General features: G+C 35.3%; 1 protein-coding gene across 1 annotated transcript in view; it reads left to right on the forward strand.

Moving 5' to 3' along the window:
* cntnap3 (contactin associated protein family member 3) overlaps window positions 1–20534 on the forward strand; it is a 370114-nt gene that overhangs the window by 98272 nt on the left and 251308 nt on the right. The gene's annotated exons all lie outside the window — the stretch shown is intronic.

Genomic DNA, 20534 nt, shown 5'->3' on the forward strand with positions numbered 1-20534 from the left:
CCTCTTTATTTAGAACTCACTCTCCCCCCTGCCTGTGTGACTTCTTTTAATCCTTCTGTGCCCTGATTGCAGCGGGTAAGATGTTTTTCCAAGAAAAAAAGAGAAATTAAAAAAAGAGAAATCTCACCAGAGCTTCTTCTCTTCTTGTGTCTAATTTTTAGTTTGGAAGGATTCAAGCAAGATTTTAGATTAAAGGCAGCGACCTTAATCAAGCCCAAATCATAATTGAACCCATTCAGAGCCTACATTACATTTTAGCGTTTCATTCTGAGTAGAAGACCCTCACACCTGAAAAAGGCTTGCGTTTTCTCTCTTCTCTTTTAAGAATGTGTACAATGCTGTAATACAATTTAAAATAATTAAAAGTTTAAACAGTATCAACTAAACTCCATTAATATAAATATCGAGTGGTATTAAATAAATACAGCTTTTTAGCATAGATTACACTTTTCTAAAATGTATTTAAAAAATAAAAATGATTACAATCTAATCTTTCCACGTTTGATCCCAAAATCCCCCCAAAAAATCTAAACGGGGAGAAAGCTATGCTGAAAGTTTATTAAGATACTTAGAAGACAAAGATAACAATTTTTGTTCCATTTGTCTGATTGTGAATCAAAAAATACATTTATTTAAACACACGTTTGCGATTTAAATCAAAATGGGGGTAACGGGGACTCTCTCTCTCTTATTATCAACACTAGTTCAATTGTGTCTCTTCTCAGATACTGTAGTTGGCATTCAGGTAGATTGCCAGTCAAAATAAAAACAGGTTTCAATAGTTAATAACCACTTTTTATGCGCTAAACATGGGTGATTTTTCTTCCTCCTGATCAGTTTAGAAATCTGTGTACGCTGTAAGGTTTTTACTTCTTAATTAAACTTTTAAAATACGCTTTTCGAATAGAAGCAACATATGTTGTTGTCTTCCTGGTGTGTAGAACAGATCAGCAGGTCTTTTTTCCCCAATCTGAGAGGTGTCAGATGTCATCATTCTGAGCCGTACCATAATCTCTGGTATAGGGACACCCCAGAAATTTTGTCGCATTTTAAAATAATAATAAAAATAATAAAACGCTCGGTTAAAAGCAAGGGAGATTTTCAGTTATAGTGGACATAAAAACAAGAGTTTGCTGCGGCGTTATTGGAAACCCAATTTTAACACAAATTGCCGGCATTATATCCTAGAAGACACAGCCAGTGGGAGCGTAAAAGAAAATGCAGACGAACTAGGGATTGGAAAGTTTCCAAGTGCTTGTACAATCGATGGAAATGTTCAAATAAATGTGCAAAAGAAATAAAAAAATCATTTATTCCTTTATTATATTGGCTAGCTAATGTTCTCTCTTTGCTAGTTACCTGTGGCTGTGTTTCTGCGTTGCGTAGCAACGAGTGACTATATTCTCAGGCGGAGGAACGTAAACAGCTTAATTTTCTTGTTTTAATTTTTTTAAATTAAAATTCACTCTATACAGCAATCGCATATTTGGGGACTATTTCATAAAACTTTGATGCTTAAAATGTTTAGGGAGAAATGGAAGACTGGTGTGTATTTTTTCTTTAAACTACCAAGACCAGCCATATACAGTTTAGTTTACATACAGTAATATGTTTATTTTCCTAACTTAATATCGTTTATGACCTTCAGATGCGTTATGCTCCTCTTCTTTTTATGCTCAGCTACTAAAATTTCCCTTTAGTGGTAAAATTTCATATAAATATTCAATACTAAGTGGATTAAAATGTGCACAGTAAAGAGATTAAATGATTAAATCTTTTCACTACCGAACAATGCACCACGAGTGCCCCTGTCAGTCATTTTGGCAAGCCAATCACTTACCGCGGTAGACTGCAGTGGCTTGTGGGTAGTTGCGTTTCTACTGTGCATTTTGAATGGCTGCATCTATAGCATTGACATAGAAAATTACATAAGAAAAGAGATCACAAGTTTTGGATACAGGAGCAGGGTAGCAGCAATACTTTTAACCAGCATTTAGATAGTAGTCACATTATTTTGAGTTCAGTGCAAAACAGAGTTTAGGAGTCTTATGGCTGTGGTTTAAAAGCTCCCAATCCCATTGTCTCCCAGCTGTCTCCACCACCTTCTGTAATATTTACGTTCATGAGCTGAGCAATTGTCATACCAAACTATAACGCATCCTCTGAGAATACTTTCTACATTGCAGCTGTAGAAATTTGTGCGTTGTTGTGAAACATCATATTTCCTCAGTCTCCTCAGGAAGTAGAGGCACTGGTATGCTCCTGTGATTACTTTGTCTACGTGATGGGACCAGGTCAGGCTTTTGGTGGCCTGGTTCCCAGGAACCAGAAGCTCCTGACTATCTCTACAGCAGCCCTGCTGATGTAGATGGGGGGCACCTCACTGCTTCCTGAAGAGAGATAGAGTCTTTATTATCCCCGAGGGGGCAATTTGTTTTACAGCAGCAGTGTTGATGTACAGATGGACAAACAAAACATGACAACTACCAACATATATATACATATGTACATAGAAAATAAGGAAAAGTAAGTGTAAAGTAAGTTTATAGCTACAGGTATGAATGAGAACTTAAATCTATTGGTTTTGCAGTTGGGGAGTCAGTATCTGCATTCTGATTGGATACGGGATTGTCACGGATGGATTTTGCTTTACCCAAAACACATGAATGATAGATGGTGGAGAGGGTTTGAAGATCACCACCAAAGACCTTCTGACATACAGTATATTCATAAGGCAGCCCAGGTCTTGCCCCTCAGATTCAGGTTGCCAAACCATCAGATCAGGGTAAAAGCTAAAACAGATTCATGAAAAGACCAATAGAACAAAATCATCTATTCATCTATTCTGATGTCTGTTTTTTTGCTTGTCTTGGGCTGCTGTAACACATCAATTTCCCTTCGGGATCAATAAAGTCTTATCTATCCATCATGTATTTGGTCTTTGACATATTTAGCTTAAGGAAGTTTTGTTTACACCAAGTGGCAAACTCATCAACAATGGGTCCATGACTCCACTCATTTGCTTGCAGTAGGCTAAGAATGACAAAGTGATCTGCACATTTGCATATGTGTCTTGAATGATGATAGCTCTTGCAGTCATTTGTGTATAGGACAAAGTGTAAGGGAGACAATACGCATCCTTGGGGAGACCCAGTAGAGCACCTGTGGGCAAACTATGTCCCGCCAGCCAGTTTTAACTGGCCCTTGAGGTAAAAAATAAATCAGTCAATATTTGCCGTATTCCACTTTGTTTGGTGCCATTTTTTCTTACATTTCATTAGATGGCGCACAAATGGTTTACCACTTGAATTTCGGTTTCACATGCACAATTGTGGACACTGAAGAATGTCCTCAGTGTCTTGTCTGCCTTAAAGTGTTGGCTGCCGAGAGCGTGCTTCCCAATAAATTGAAACGTCATTTGGAAACTGTTCACAGTAGTTTGATAAGTAAGCCTTGTGAGTATTTTCCACACAAGGTTAATGAATGAACAGAAAACTCCGTTTTCTAACCAAACGACAGTCCCCAGCAAAGTTATTTTTTCATCATACAAAGTATCATACTGAGAATGCAAAAACCTCATACTATTAGAGTACTAAGGAATAAGCAACAGAGCTCTGTGAATTCTACTTTCCTTTGCAATATCCTGCCTTTGTGAAGCTGGGTTTTCAGCACTTGCGGTTATCAAATCAAGTTCACATCAAGAGTCAATGTTGAGAAGGAGATGCACGTTGCCATTTCAAAAATAATACCCAGTATTTTTGGTGAATTATGTTAACATAATTTATTAAGCCCACCTACCCATTAAGAGGCACAAACAAAAAGACATTGTATTTCTCCCCCTTTTAAAAAAAATGATGTTAGATTTTTACACATTTATTAAGTAATTTTATTTGCATTTTACAAAGATGTTGACAATTTTTTTAATTTTTTCAAATTGTTTGCACATTCAAATAATTTCATTAAAATGTGTTGTCAAGTATTTTTCCTATTTTGATCAGGCCTATTGGTTTTGAAAATGATTAAAAATAATAAAAAACATTTTGTGTCCATATCAGAATATAAGTTTTGCTAAGTAAAATAACAAGAAAGTCAATACTTGGTATTGCCGGCACAGAAGGAGAAATTCACGACTATAATGTATAATGTTTGTTGGCCCAAAGCCAGCTCAGGAAAACTCTGGCAGATCAGCAAAAATAGTCCGGCAAATGTGAAAAACATCCAAAGCAACATTTTTATAAATAAAACTTTTTATGTACTAACCATGAGTAAAAACAAAAGTTAAACAGATAATCTAAACAGACTAAAACCAACAAGATCTGTTTAATCATTATTTATGATCAGACTTAAAATGGTGGTGTCGTCAGCAAACTGAAAGATGGAATTGGAGCTGTGTCTAGCCATGGGTGAACAGGGAGTAGAACAGGGGACTGAGCACACAGTCCCAGGTGGCTCCTGTGTTGAGAATCAGAGTAGAGGAGATTATGTTGCCTATTCTTACAGAAGCGGTCTACCCATCAGGAAGTGCAGGATCCAGTACCAGAGAACAGTATTAAGGCCCAGGCCCAAGAGCTTGGTGACCAACTTGGATAGGAGTATGGTATTAAAATCTAAACTATAATTTATGAATAGCAATCTGTCATAAGTGTTCGTATTGTCAAGATGACCCAAAGCACTGTATAGTGTAAGGGAGATGACATCAGCTTGCAACTGCAGCCTTTTCTCAGTTTCTTCCCTAATTACTTGCTGTTTGTTATGTGGCAGATGTTAGGGTTTGACCCATAACTAAATATCTGGAGCTTGTGAATATTGTGGCTGATGAGGGTTGTACATCCTGGCCACTCCAAAGAAACTTGTCTGAGCTATCTTAAAACAGACTCCACCTAAAGTTTCTGAACTACTGTTGGGTTTGTCACAATCCCAACAGGAGTTATAGGTGAGCCTACTATCCGCAAATAGGCAGACATAAGAGTCAGCCCGCTCTCATCTTCTCGTCTAGCGTTCAAAAAATAGCTGTGATGTTTTGTTTTTCATGATGCCAGTCAGGGGGACAAACCTCATAATCCATGTTTCCCAAACACTGCATGATTTCAAAGGCCCTCGCCATCATGATAACAACTTGGAAGAATATGTTGGGGGTAACACCAGCACCTGATCCCCTGCTGAAAATTATCAGAGCTGGGCTACCCTATTGTACAGACGAACATTTCATTCCTATGCCTTAAATAGATTTTTCTGAGACATACATGTCAACACATTCATCATAGGTCTACATCCTGTGTTGTCCTGTCCTGGGGCATCTGCACTGGTTTCCTATCAGGTCAATTTTAAAATCCTCATGCTCACTTACAAGGCTTTACATGGTTTGGAACCTTATTACCTATCTGACTTATCTTTCTAGTTCCTCAGCCTTGTTCAGTCAGCCTTTTACTTAATTGGTTCTGTCTCTGCCCCTTGAATCTTCTTCACCCTTGTTTTTAATTGTGCTTATTTTATTACAGGGTACTGAGATTTAAAGATTTGTTCATTATGAATCCTGAAACCCTACAAATCAATTGATTGTTAGAAAAAGTATGCCACATGAGTATTGTGGTTGAATGGATACATAGTTGATTGAAGTGTAGTTAACTGCAGTTCTACAGTACTAACATTCTGCATCCAGCAAATACAACACACTCAATTTGTGGCAAGAAAAAAAAGCTTTGTTTACTATACACTTCCATTGTTTTTATTTTTGCCTTTTATCATGGCCATAGACTGACTTGATTTAAAACATGATCATTAAAAAATTATCACTTTGGTTTTGGTCCTGACAAATTAGTGTTGACCACATTATGTGCTATACAGTGTTTTTTTTAGTTAAAATGAGAATGTCCCCACATTATGTGAACAGTATAATTATTATTAAGTACCATCAAATAATTTTAATGTAGAAATAAAACCTTTTATACTTATGTCTTATTTATGATTTAATAATAAATAATAAAAAGTTATTAGTTCTGAGATGTACTAACCATCTAATAACAGTTTGGGGGGAAAAAAATTGAGTTAAGCACACCTACAGTATGTAAAATATTTTAATACTAGCAATCACATTCTTGTGCTATGTCCTGTATAATATTTGAGGTACAGTGTATACATAGGGATTCTAAGTATGTTTATTAACCTATTAAATTTTCCCAGCTGTTGAATAGCAGTTTCATAATTGTGCTTTTTACTGTACATTTACTACTGCACCGAGTACAGTATTGAAAAAACAATAATTTCTAGCAGTTGCTTTACTATACATAATAAAAAAGCAATGTCATTTAAAAAAAAAGTTTACAGTGGAAATCCTCAGATGGTATGTTGTAATAGTGTTTCTGTTTTTTAAAGTTGCTAACCTTTATAGTTTCAGCCTGAAGCAAATTTGATTTTTTCGTTTCACTTAAGCACTGGCTCAACGTAAATCTGAGACATAAAATGCTGCATTACACATGCACGTCCCCTTAAATAAATTGTGCGTACTCAAAGGTTTTCATTTTCCCCTTTATCTTAAGTAAATATTTTCTAGTACTTGATTTCTATTATTAAGTGCATATAAAAAACAGAAAATGACACCAAAACAATCTATCAAAAACATAAGACCGTTTTCATTTTAAACATTTAATAAATTTGAATCTGACAAAATTCAAATGTAAAAAATAAAATGTAGTATTTTTCTCTGATATTTGGGATAAAAGCATTCAGTTATATCAATTCCATTTTTTTTTCTCATCTGAAAACATACTGGGTGTAATTTAATTTCACTCCAGGAGTTAAGTTTTAGATCACTGCTGGATGGTGACTTAACATGAGAGATCGGCCTGGTGACACAGCTAAATGACCAGGCACAGACAGAATAACAAAATCTTGATTTGGTTGAGACCAGATATATATTTTTTGTTGCTTATGCCTTTTAAATTTGTCATTGTTTAAATGCACTACAACAGTGACAAGCCTCTTATGCCCATCTATTCATTTTTTAATCACTTTATTCAATATAGGATCATGGGGTAGCTGAAGCCTATCCTAGCAAGCAGCAGGTGTGTGGCAGGATACACCCTGAACAGAACCCCAGTCCATTTTAGGGCACACAAAGACACAGACAGTCACACACACACTCACACCAGGGACAATATTCACAAAAGCCAATTAACTTATCGCTGTGGCTTTGGACTGCGGGAGGAAACTGGTGCACCTGGACGAAACCCACACAAATAAACCAAGTGAGAACATACAAACTCTATGCAGATAGCACCCCAGGAATTGAATACAGTGCCTCAGCACAGTGAGGCAGCATTGCTATTTTTTATTTTATAGGAATATTCTTGGTCATCATAGTCATGCTGTGCATACAAAAATCTATCAATAATTATAGCTAACACATGAAATCTGGCATGTAAAGTTTTACTGAAATACATCAAAGAATCACAAAGTACATTTACCATGAGAAATTCTTCAAATAATAATTACCACTGTTTTTCCATTCATGTGCGTTGCTATGCATGCATTGGTTTTCTGTGGTTTTCTTGGTTCTAACTATGGTTTACTTTATTCCCAATCTTTCATTGTCTTTCCCTACATTCACTTGATCTTACCATCATAAAGCAAACAAAACAAGAAGTGAGAATTGCACTCCCTAAAATGCAACTAAAAATAAATGATTTCATAGGTTACCTGTTCATTGCTACCTATTACATTTGGACAGTCTATGATCAAATGTAATGGAACTGTGGAATTTGCTACATCTTTCAATTTTGTTTTTGTTATTGCCCACATACAGATGCAGCCATTCAAAGTGCGCGGTACACACACGTACCGGAGGTAATTAGCTACGGCGTCGCGCATTGTGACGCACGATGACGCGCGGTACCGCGGTACGTGATTGGTTGACCGACAGGGGCACTCGTGGTCTGTCGTAGAAAGATTTACAGTAAATGTCTTTACTGTGCCCGTTTAAGTTTTGAATATTTATATGGAATTTTACCACTGAAGGGAAATCTTAGTGCCTGAGCATAAAAAGAATAGGAGCATACTGCAACTTTGGAACTTAAACATACAGTATATGGCTGGTCTCGGTACTTTAAAGAAAACATACACACCAGTATTCCATTTCTCCCTAAACATTTTAAGCATCGAAGTCTTTAACTAACGTGATACCGGAGTCAACAAGCATACTTTTAGAATTTGATTAAATGGGAATATAATATGGAATTGCGTATCTAAAGAAATTAATAACGATATAATTATATTCATGTGCCGCAACACAAGAATAGTACACGCTGTACATTGTCTGTTGATAATGTTTCTGTAGTGCTTTTTCAGCACTCTGCATGTGACCTTGCTGGTGGCGCTGTGGGTTAGGTTCCTGACTCCCATGTCACGCGGTCTGTGATCGAATCCCACTGTAGAACCATGACCTTTTTTTTTAACAAACATTTCTTTGAAAAAATGAAACGTTTCCCTTGGTCAGAGATTAAATAAAACCTCACTCCCACCAAACAAATTAATATTTCTAAATATCACAACATGATCAAATTTAAGTCATTTTAATAACAATGAATAGTCACCTATGCATTACAAAATAAACATTTATATTGATTTGAATCGCGTTTTGATTTAAATCGTAAACGCGTGTTTAAATATATGTGTTTTTTGATTCACAATCAGACAAATGCAACATAAATTGATATCTTTGTCTTCTAAGTATCTTAATAAACTTTCAGCATAGCTTTCTCCCCGTTTAGATTTATTTTTCTTGGGATCTTGGGATAAAACGTGGAAAGATTAGATTGTAATCGTTTTTATTTTTTAAATACATTGCGGAGTTAAAGCAAGTTAAAGCCTTGATTTTATATATCACCTTTAAAAGTTTGCGTTTACGTTTGTCTGGATATTTACTTTGTAATCTGTGGTTTACATCTACTGTGTTGCTTTGAGATGCCACTTTTAAAGGTGATATGTAAAATAAAGTTTTTTTATTATTGTTATAGAGAAACATGATCAGATTTTCCCTGGTTCAGAAAAAAGACAATTAAAACCTGTAATCTTTCCACTTGTATATCATCGGAAAATACAAGAAGTTTCTGCTTTGTGTAAGGATGGTATCAAAAAGTAATCTAAGTGGTGAGAAAGCTGTGCTCCCCAAAGCGCTTTACAGGATAAAAACAATAACAGCAATAGTGGCTGGGCAAACGATTTTTTTAAAGAAATACAAAATGAGATATAATGATGTGTTCCGGCTAAGACATTAACGAGTACAACCCCCCTCTCTGCGGGAGTGCTGGCTGTGATGAATTAAACCAGTTTCACAGGTATTTTCAAAGTAGAAGGGGGCGATATTTCCAGCTTAATTTTCGTGTTAAATAATTTTTTAAAAAATTAAAAGCAAGAGAGTTTTTATGTCCGTTGCAGTAAAAGAAAATGCCAGACAAAGTAGGGCTTGGACAGATTCCAAGTGCATTTTTGCAATTTACGTTGCATTGTCCAATGTGCTGCTGTAATACAGTTTAAAATACAGTAAGTCTAAACTGTATCAGCTTTATTTATGGGTTGCAATTTAGAAAAAGTCAAAAACCGCACTCAAAATGCAATTTAGAGCTTTCTGGCAAGAGGAGACACCCAAGTTAATAATGTAACATGCCACTGTTTGTGCATGAACAAAGTTATACTGCTATTTTCCTTAGATACGCGATTAAAAAAAATATTTTTTTTGAATCCCCGGGGGAACACATTCCATAAGAATCAGCGCTTTTATATATCGCCTTTAAAGGTGGCTTCTCAAAACGCTTTACAGGATAAAAACAACAATAACAGCAACAACAACAATATTGTATTTCATTGCACTTTGAAAACCAAGTAATAACTTAACTATATGTGCAAACGTTTTATGATATGTCGCTGTTGTGAATGTCTGTGGAGTGTATCTTATTTGCATGTCTATCCCTCAATTCAATTCAATTCAAGGTGCTTTATTAGCATGACAGAGGGGTACAATCGGTGTTGGGTATTTACTTTGCTTTGAGATTCCACTTTTAAAGGTGATATATAAAATCAAGGCTTTAACTTGCTTTAACTCCGCAATGTATTTAAAAAATAAAAACAATTACAATCTAATCTTTCCACGTTTGATCCCAAGATCCCAAGAAAAATAAATCTAAACGGGGAGAAAGCTATGCTGAAAGTTTATTAAGATACTTAGAAGACAAAGATATCAATTTATGTTGCATTTGTCTGATTGTGAATCAAAAAACATATATATTTAAACATGCGTTTACGATTTAAATCAAAACGCGATTCAAATCAATATAAATGTTTATTTTGTAACACATAGGTGACTATTCATTGTTATTAAAATGACTTAAATTCGATCATGTTGTGATATTTAGAAATATAAATTTGTTTGGTGGGAGTGAGGTTTTATTTAATCTCTGACCAAGGGAAACGTTTCATTTTTTCAAAGAAATGTTTGTTAAAAACAAAGGTCATGGTTCTACAGTGGGATTTGATCACAGACCGTATGACACGGGAGTCAGGAACCTAACCCACAGCGCCACCGGCAAGGTCACATGGAGAGTGCTGACAAAAGCACTACAGAAACATTATCAACAGACAATGTACAGCGTGTACTATTCTTGTGTTGCGGCACATGAATATAATTATATCGTTATTAATTTCTTTAGATACGCAATTCCATATTATATTCCCTTTTAATCAAATTCTAAAAGTATGCTTGTTGACTCCGGTATCACGTTAGTTAAAGACTTCAATGCTTAAAATGTTTAGGGAGAAATGGAATACTGGTGTGTATGTTTTCTTTAAAGTACCGAGACCAGCCATATACTGTATGTTTAAGTTCCAAAATTAATATCGTTTATGGCCTTCACACGCGTTGCAGTATGCTCCTATTCTTTTTATGCTCAGGTACTAAGATTTCCCTTCAGTGGTAAAATTCCATATAAATATTCAAAACTTAAACGGGCACAGTTAAGACATTAAATATACATATACATACTGTATACAGTACAGTTTGCATACGGTAATATGTTTATGTTCCTAAATCAATCTCTTTTATGAGCATGTGAAAGGCATGGTGAATCGATTCTCACAAATTACTGTACTTTGCATGATTGGAAACAAATGCGTGATTGCGAAATGCTGTGGTGTTACTTTTACAAAGACGGTCAATGAAAAAAAGAATGTGGACAAGGGCAATACTTTGAGTTTACACTTACAGCTTGTCCAAGATCATTCATTATTAATACTATTAGTAATATCTTCGTTAAAGACTTTGATGGCGACAGCTCAAACATGAGAGGTTGAGCTTTATTAGCTCCACCTTGCGGAAATTCCGGATACTATTATTTTGCTTGCGGTATTATAGGAGAATTTACAGTAACTAGCGGTATTTACCGGTAACTCGCGGTAGACTGCGTACGGCGCACCGGAAAATAATGCGGTATCGCCCGCACATTTTGAATGGCTGCATCTGTATGTGTATAAAACATATACATATACGCACACACACCATTTCAGTGCTTTTTTCAAATTAAGGTCAATAAAAGAACACAAAATTCCAAGTTTCAGAAAAATGTAAAACAACATAATTACATTATACATGAATAGCCATGTTATTTATATCTTCATCATTTTTATAATAAATAGATCTTAATTTACCTTAAATCACTGTAGTAAGTTACAGCCTGCAGGTGGAAATTTGGTGAATTATTGATGAGAAAATCACCAGTTAATTAGACATGCATCTGTTCTTCCAAGGAATTGGCAAGTCTTGCCAAAGACATATCAGATGAAATCTCCCCTCATTTAAGTGACTCTTCATGTGGCACAAAAGTGCTTGATCTTGGCATCAAGCAATGCTTGGAAGAAAGAAACAATGCTTTCTGCTGAAAATTGAAACTGAGTGAAATTATGTAGAGCTACACAGTAACACAGCATCCTAAACCATTAGTTTAATGCCCTTTTCTAATATGCTTTAAAATAAACACTTTCCAGCTAATTGTAAAAAAGAAACAAAACCAAAAATATTATTAATGTTACTCTGTATAACCAATTTTGTAGGAATAGAAGTTAAACGGTTATCACAATAAATATTTTTGTAAGTTATAAGTTTACATTAGAAGTAGACTGTTAATCAGGTATTTGCTATGTCCTAACATGATCAACTATTCCAACAGAAATAGACCACAGACTTTCTATCTTAAGAACAAGATAAACTCACCTTTAAAACACTGTATTTTAGATTCAAATGCAGCAATATTTTATCAGACCGTTTATCTGCTGACACAGTTCAATGGAGCTTCAAATTCCACTGATAATTTTCCATTCTAGCTGTAAAAATACATTAATGAAAACCGAAACTTAGTCAAAACATAAAAAACCAATATCCTTACTATGTATATACAACTGCATCTTAATACAGCAAATACATCCAGAGTTATGGACAGATGAATTAAGAATTAGGGATGCAAAGGGTATTTTCAAACTAACCAGATGGGTAGAAATAGCTGTCACTCATTGAATTCTGACTTTGGGGAGGTTTAAAGCTGTCCAGAATGAATGCCATGTTTTTTTTAACTTTTCTTTGTCTATCTGACTTAAGCAAGACTGACAGAGGTTCGATTGGGCTGAAAGATCATTAAGGAAGACGTTTCTGACAGTTTAGAAATACCTCCCCAGTTTGTTCTTACTTCAGATGCAGATATCCAAACCTGCAGATCACTGAAAATGTTAATCTATTAAAGGACTGTTACAGCTTTAGATGATGGAAAAGTGTCTTTTAGATTTTAGATAAAGTTTGTGACACTTGGAAGAGTAAACACTTCTAGTTTCAAAGCAGAGGGGATGTTTGCTGAGGTCTGGGGTGTCCCTTCAGCAACAAAAATTGTAAAGTTTACCTTTGTATACCTACAGTAGGTAGGTTGTTGGTTAATGATTGTCAATGAAGAGTACAGAAACACAACATAAAATTACATTAAGAGCACAGAGAGACAATAAGAACCAGAGAAAAAGAAAGAAGCAGGGAAGAGGAGAGAAGGGACAAGAGTCCAGAGGAATTAAAACTTGAAGCTTGTGTCTGGCTAGAGCCCCTACTTTATGATCATCCAAACAAAACCTGACTATATACAAGTGTTTAAAACATGTAAGAGAGCTTGATATTCTGTGTTTTATTGGAACTTGGGTTTCCAGGGTAAAATAAACCTCAGTTAGAGACACTTTTTCTACTTAGAATGCATTTTCTAGGATAGATAGATAGGATACCATTTATTTTATGGCATCTGGGATACAGAGAGAGATTTCATTGCAGGCTGTAATACACTTAGTTAGAAGGCATCTTATATTTTATGTGGCCTCTATAGGTATTAAGAGTTTAACCCATTAGTACTTTCCTGCAATAGTCATACAGTACATGACAAACAATAACATATTTTTTAATTAAATACAGTATAAAGAATTATTAGTATAAATATTAATTAGAAACCTATTTTATTTTAGGTTTTGATTGATGCATATATGATTTGATTGATTCTATATGATGCATATAGAAAAGCGTATTATATTAAAAGTATGTTGTATTCAAAACCAAATAAAAAGAACCAGAAGTGACTTTTGAATGACTTATGTCTGTGTACTGTACACAAGATGCAGAATAATGCACCATACTGTAAATAGCACACTTCATTATACCAAGCTGTAAAAAAATGTTTTTTTTTTCAAATATTCAGATGTAAGACTGCACTACTTTGTAAAAACACTACTCCAGTCCTGGCCAATGCCCAGCTATCGCAGTATTTTAAATATTAAATAAATATTAAAAATATTGAAAATAAAAGGCCTGTTTTACAAATCAAGAATACTCGGTCAGATATATATATAAATGGTTTATTGTTATAGGTTGTTGTCAACTCAACATTTTTTTTTCTCAGGCTTACATCAGCATTATGTTATGACATGATTGCTCGAGTTCAAAGCCACAGGCAGGCATTACAATTGCATGGAGATTTCCAGAGAGTGATGGACGTTGCCAAGATGAGAAGGGAAAGAAAGGTGGAGAGCAAACGTTCTGAATAAGAACTGCATTCTCCCGTGGCTACCGTGGGGTGTGAGCCTATCTGGGTGTGAGACATTAAATTAATCTATATTTGTCTTAATGCTAATTTAAGTAAAAGGTAATTAGGAAACAGATAATTTGATTTTAGATTTTGATTAGAAAAATATTGTACACATACTGTAATGTGGTGGATTTAAAACCATACAGTACCATACTATATTTACAGTATATACTGAATATATTATTCTGCAGTTATTACTGCCATGTATGATAAAATGCAGAGCACTGCACAGTTCAAAGACATACTGGAAGGTTAATTGTTAATATGAAAACTGGCTCCTGTATGTTTACAGATAAATTATTATTACATATGTTAGTGAACTTGAAAATGCCACATCAATTAACACTTATTTCTTTTCCTGATCTTGAGTAAAAAGTTTCCTTTAGGTCAGTGGCTGCTGTGCATGATTTTCTTGGAAATTGCTCGGCAAAGTGAATTGGTAGCTACTGCTTGCTAAGTGGAAACATTAATATTTGTTGATATCTGCGAATATTACTTCATAGAATTCTTTAAGTTAAACAAAGTATGTAAGAAGGGGAAGGAGGAAGATTAAATCAAACATGTTAGATCAGTGATTGTTTCATAACATCACAATCTTTTTACATTTCGTCTGTGGCGCAGCTCAATGAAGTGGTCACACCACATCTGTTTCAGGGTGTGACATCACCCTTTGATCACTGCGTTAATTTGGTACAGCAGATAAGCAGATACGGTGGTACGTTTGCATCAGCATGACGTTGAGGCCCTGAGAGCTGCTATGCAGCTTAGTTTTATTGATCCACTGCCTAGATTCTCAGCGTCTACATCCACTGTCGTATATATGTCTATTTTTATATAGCTTTATAAGTAGACATGTTAACTTAGTACCTGCATTTAGGGAAACGGATGTAGATTTGTATTTTAGCGTTCTTTTGAGTGTTATGCTGCTATACTTTGAGTAGTCATTTACTTACTTAATTTGTTGCATTCTGTAACTTGCCTTATGTTAAGGTGCATTAGTAACCAGGAGACAAAGTCACCCTGTGGATTTTTTGGTAATTGGAGTTCCTAAGCTAAAGCAGGATCAGTGACTGTTGAGAATCTGTATTAAAAAATGAGGGTGAAAATGAAAGCCCACATTAAGTTTCTCTCCCCCTACTACAAGGATGTACCACCAAGTCATGAAACACTCCAGTGCTACAGCAGAAATGTTAAGCTAAAATAAATAACTTTTATGAAGCCAAATGATTATAAACCATAATTATATCAAACACTAAAACAAATATATATATATATAAATCAGCATATGTATAAAAAACTAAAATTTAAAAATATACATAGTGGCTTTGAAATTTGTATTTAAAAATACATGTAAAAAACTCAATTGTAATCTCTGTTTAAGGGCATCTTTCTGAGCATCCTGGAGAATGTTAATCTTGTCCATTCATGTTATTACTTTATTATTAATATTATTTTAATATTTGACATACTATGATATAACAAATAACAAAAATGTGAATATAGTTTAATTATTTCATATATTAATATTGTTTATGACATTCGCAGACATTATATGTCTGTTATTTTTATTGTTGGGTACCAAAATTTGCCTTTAGCTACATAATTGCATGTTAAGTGGATTTAAAAATGTACAGTAGGGAAATGGGTTAAAGGGAGCAATTGTTTCACTATGCAATTGATTCAATTGTTTCAGTGTCACTTGTGGATCGGCTTGGCCAGAGAACCACATAGTGAAGTACACCATGTTGTGCTGTAGTACTTCTAAAGCAGCCATGAGTTTTAAAGCACATTCTGCGTGGAGCACCTGCATATATTGCATATCTGTGCTATAAAGGGGTTTCTTTAATAAAACCACTCTTTTCCCTGCAATAAGACTAAATGTTTTGATTTATAGTATGCTGTCATTCTTTTAGTATGTTTCTCAGTAATTTCATATAAGTTTTAATTCAATATTTTTTATTAATATTCAATCAATTCAATTTATTTTTATATAGCACCTTTCACAACAAGGTTGCCCCAAGGTGCTTAACAAAGCAAGTGACCATTCATGTTGTGAATAAATAACAGAAAAGACCAGAAAACAATGGAGGATGGGAACCAAAAACTCCTTAGTAAGGAGAAAAAAAACCTCTAGGGGTCCAAGGTCAACTGGCTGCCCAACCCCTTTGGACATGCTAACATTATACAATTAAAAAAGGAGTAAATGAATAAAGGTGTTAATCCACCCATCATGTCTTCTGTATGTCGGTACTCCATGCAGATCTCTGTAGACCAATAAAAATCCTCCTAAATGATAGCTATATCCATGATGTCCCTCTTGGATCCCTGGCAGTGATGCAGCATCCAACTCAGATGGTATTCAGCCCGGGCACCATCTGGACATGTGGGGAGGAGAATAAGATCGTTTGGTCAGAACAGATGTATCTACCTGGTGAGCCAACACAGAGACACACAATGACATGTACAGCAGCACCAGCAGCCATGGTTGCAGCAGGCTATAATGTAAGGTGTAAGTAGGCTAGGCTGAAGTAATAGGTCTTCAGTCTGGATTTGAAAACTGAGATTGACTCGGCATCCCGAATATGGGATGGGAGACTGTTCCATAAGCTAGGGGCCCTGTAACTAAAGTGTAATTAATGGTTTTACCACTGTTTTTTTATTGATGCGTGGAATATGAAGAAGACCTGCATTCTGTGATCTAAGCGGGCGGCTTAGATTGTATACATTAATAAGTTCCATTATATAGACAAGTGCCTGACCTCTGAGAGCCTTATAAGTAAGTAGAAGGATTTTGAAGTCCACCCTGTACCTGACAGGAAGCCAATAAAGAGAACTAAGTAAAGGGGTGGTACAGTATATATGGTCGTACTTTCTGCTACAAGTAACAATTCTAGCTGCTGTATTCTGAATTTACTGTAAGGTACTGAAAAAGTGATGGGTCCTCCCTGATAGTAGAGCATTGCATTAGTTTAACCTGCTGTATACAAGAGCATGTATTAATTTCTCTGTTTCTTGAGTTGAGAGAAACTGCCTGAGTTTTACAGTATTAACTAAAGGAAGCTTGTTTTTGATACTGTTTTAACATTAGAGTTAAACAAGAGCCTTGTGTTAAATATGATGCCTCTGTTACATGCTGAGTCTTTGTGGCAATTTTTTAAATCCTCTGAGTTAAGTCCTGAAGTTATAGTAGTCCTATCAGTATTGTTGCCTCCAAACAACATAACATCTGTTTTATCAGAGTTGAATTCACACATCCAAGTCTTTACTTCATTAATGCAATTACCTAAAGTGATTAAAGATGAGTTGTCGTCAGGTGTAAAGGTAATGCATATTTGAGTGTCATCAGCATATGAATGAAAATTAATATTATGGTATTATCCTACCTAGCGGAAGCATGTACAGAGAGAACCATATTGGTCCCAGCACTGATCCCTGTGGTACCTCAAATTGAACTGGTGACATTGACGAAGAAGTACAATTATTAGATATTCGAACATAATGAAAATGATTACTTAAATATGAAGTAAACCACTTAAGGATGGTTCCAGATAAGCCAACCTCAAATTCAAGCCTGTGTAACAAAACGGAGTGGTCAACCGTGTCAAAGGCAGTACTAAGATCCAGAAGCATTGCATTCCCCACGTCAGTAGCTAACAGAATATGACCCTTGTTAATGCAGTTTCAGTGCTGTATATCATTTCAGTCCAGATATGATTGAAGTTGGGCCCAACTATTCTCTCAAGAATTTTAGTCAAGCAGAATGACAGTGGTTCAGTGGTAAAGGTCATTCCAAACAACACGTAAGTTGTGTTTTTAACACAATTTGGATAATTAAGACTCTTTCCCTAAAATATAGATATTGTTTATTATTTTATATATCACAGCATGTTAAATATGATAATAATGTTAATAAAACTAGCAACTACATGAACTGAGATGAACACTAAATACGTAAACTGTTCCCCCCACGCAATACATCATTAGAGGCATCTTAATTTTGTAAATTGACCCAGAAACCAGTTATCTTATGACCCATTGGCTGAATTTTATGGATAGTCATTGCCAACAGCCATATCACCCTGCAGCTCAAAACTGACAACCTATTGAAGCGAATCAGATGTGAGCCTGGTCAGTATCTGGATAGGAGACCTCCTGAGAAAAACTAAGGTTGCTGCACATTGGTGTGGTGGAGGGGAGTCCCCATTACCTGTAAAGCATTTTGAGTGGAGTGTCAGGAAAAGCGCTATATAAATGTAAGCAATTATAGCAATTATTATTATAGTCATTAACTATCCAGAGTGTGATAATAAAGGGACAGCTATACAAAAATTAAACATATTGTAACGCTTACGGCCGACAGGCACTGTGTAAGAGCCGGCTTACCAGAGCGGTGACATTGCCGCCCTTCCCTGTGATAGCAGGACTACAGCTACTAGGCTGTAGGGCGATCTCTCTTTAGCTCACCGGGCTGGGTCCCTGCTGAGTGATGTGGGAGTCCCGGGTTCGAGCCCCCGACGGTGCGGGGCCGACCTAATGCGGCAAGGGCGCCCGCCTGAACCCCCGTTGCGTTACAATGTATATATAATCTATAAAATTCTTGCTTTTAATTATAAAAATCATATATTTATTTTCTGAAATTCTGAATTTATTACAGAGTTTCAGGCATGCTAATCATCCTTTCAATCATGCTGCCCAGCTTCCCCACCCACCCACTCGGGCCCACAAAACCATCCCAAAGTTCACTTGTATCTGAATGAATACCATACATGTTTACATTGAATTGAGAGCACATTGTAAAATATCTCTTCTATTTTATATTATAATTTCATAAAAGCTCACCAAAACTTACAAAAGGTTAGCTTTTGTACAGTAATGTTAGAAAGAAGCCTCTGAACCTTTGCAAGCTACTCTGAGTTTACAGGCATTTTCACTTGTTCACCAAATTACAATATCAGGACAAGAAAAACTCAATGGTATCTCATGTCTCATCTTATTTCAGTTTTGTAAAATAAACAATGATTTTTGACATTTTATTTAAATATGGTAATATCTAGGACCTGTATGCATTTTTAATTCTGGTTCTTCACAGTTATGCTGTTAGAATTACTGTTCAGCAGTCTGGTTTGTGCAATTGAGAATAGTTTTCAAGTTGTTTTCATTCCCAGGATATGGCGTCTTGTTATAGAGACTTGCTGTAAAGTCTCTCAGCTCCCCAACACAGGAGAACTGAACCAGTCTCATTGCTGCATTTGCACTATTGAAAGTAGCTTAGCAGCTGCTTTCACCCCCAAGATATATCACCATCTGTTTTAGAAAATCATGTTACTGTCTATATAAGGAAGTTTACAGTAAGTAACTCTAATAGATCATGTACTATTAATTACTTGTTGTAATAATGTAAAAAAAAGCTTTAACTAATGTGATAGTATTTCATAGCTTCAGTTTTAATTTTTTTAAACTAAAGAAGTAAACAAAATATTTATTGTATCCTTTTTAAATAAATAGGGAATTCAATTGGACATTTAAATATTTGAATAGTCTTTTGATTTACATATTTAAAAAAGATAGAATTAGCAACATCCTGCATTAAAAAATCATTGTTGTATATAATTTTTACAATTTTACACCCACACATACATTTTCTAATAGCTTTTCTTCCTCTCCTGCATGGATTACACAGAGAAGACATCTTCTCTAGTGTGTAGTATGCTATAAAGTTCTATTACTTCTGAGGTGGGATTTTTAACCATTTATATAATTACTCTATGTCTTTTATTTCCTTTAGTTTCAACTTTGACCTGCAATGTGTTTGAACACTAAAGTTAAATTTGTTTAAAGTCTGGAGATTGATATGGACAGTTGAGAAGCTTTGTTATATGTGTAGTTAATTTATTTGCTGCTTTGGAAGAATTCTTTGAACTACCGCTATCCTGGGATAAAATGTCTATTTTCAGTGAAGTTTAATCTTTTTAGCAGAGGGAGCCCTGGTAAATGTTGGAATTTCTGATTTCTCTGTCTTAACAAGGGCTGCCAGATGAATAAATGCAAAACAGCTCCAAAATATTATGGACTTCCTACCAAGTGTTTCAGTTAGCATGAATACATCAAGTACATGATATTCACATTTTTGTATTTCAAACATAACAATGATTAATTAGACATTATTTTTTTATTTTTAATAGAAATTTAGGTGGAGGCCAAATTCTAATATCGCACTTCACTTCCCCATGCATATAAGCTCAAAATCTGAAGCACTTCCACTTGTCCTCTTGAGCACTCTGCATACCATTCAATCCTAGTTGGACATATTTCTTATTTGGCATTGCCCAGACCTTACCCTCATCATTTTCATTTTGAATTGGAGTCCCTAGAACTCTTGTTTCTCTA

This window comes from Lepisosteus platostomus, chromosome 4 (genome assembly GCF_059453375.1).
Source record: "Lepisosteus platostomus isolate fLepPlt1 chromosome 4, fLepPlt1.hap1, whole genome shotgun sequence".
In the NCBI taxonomy this organism is placed as follows: Eukaryota; Metazoa; Chordata; class Actinopteri; order Semionotiformes; family Lepisosteidae; genus Lepisosteus; species Lepisosteus platostomus.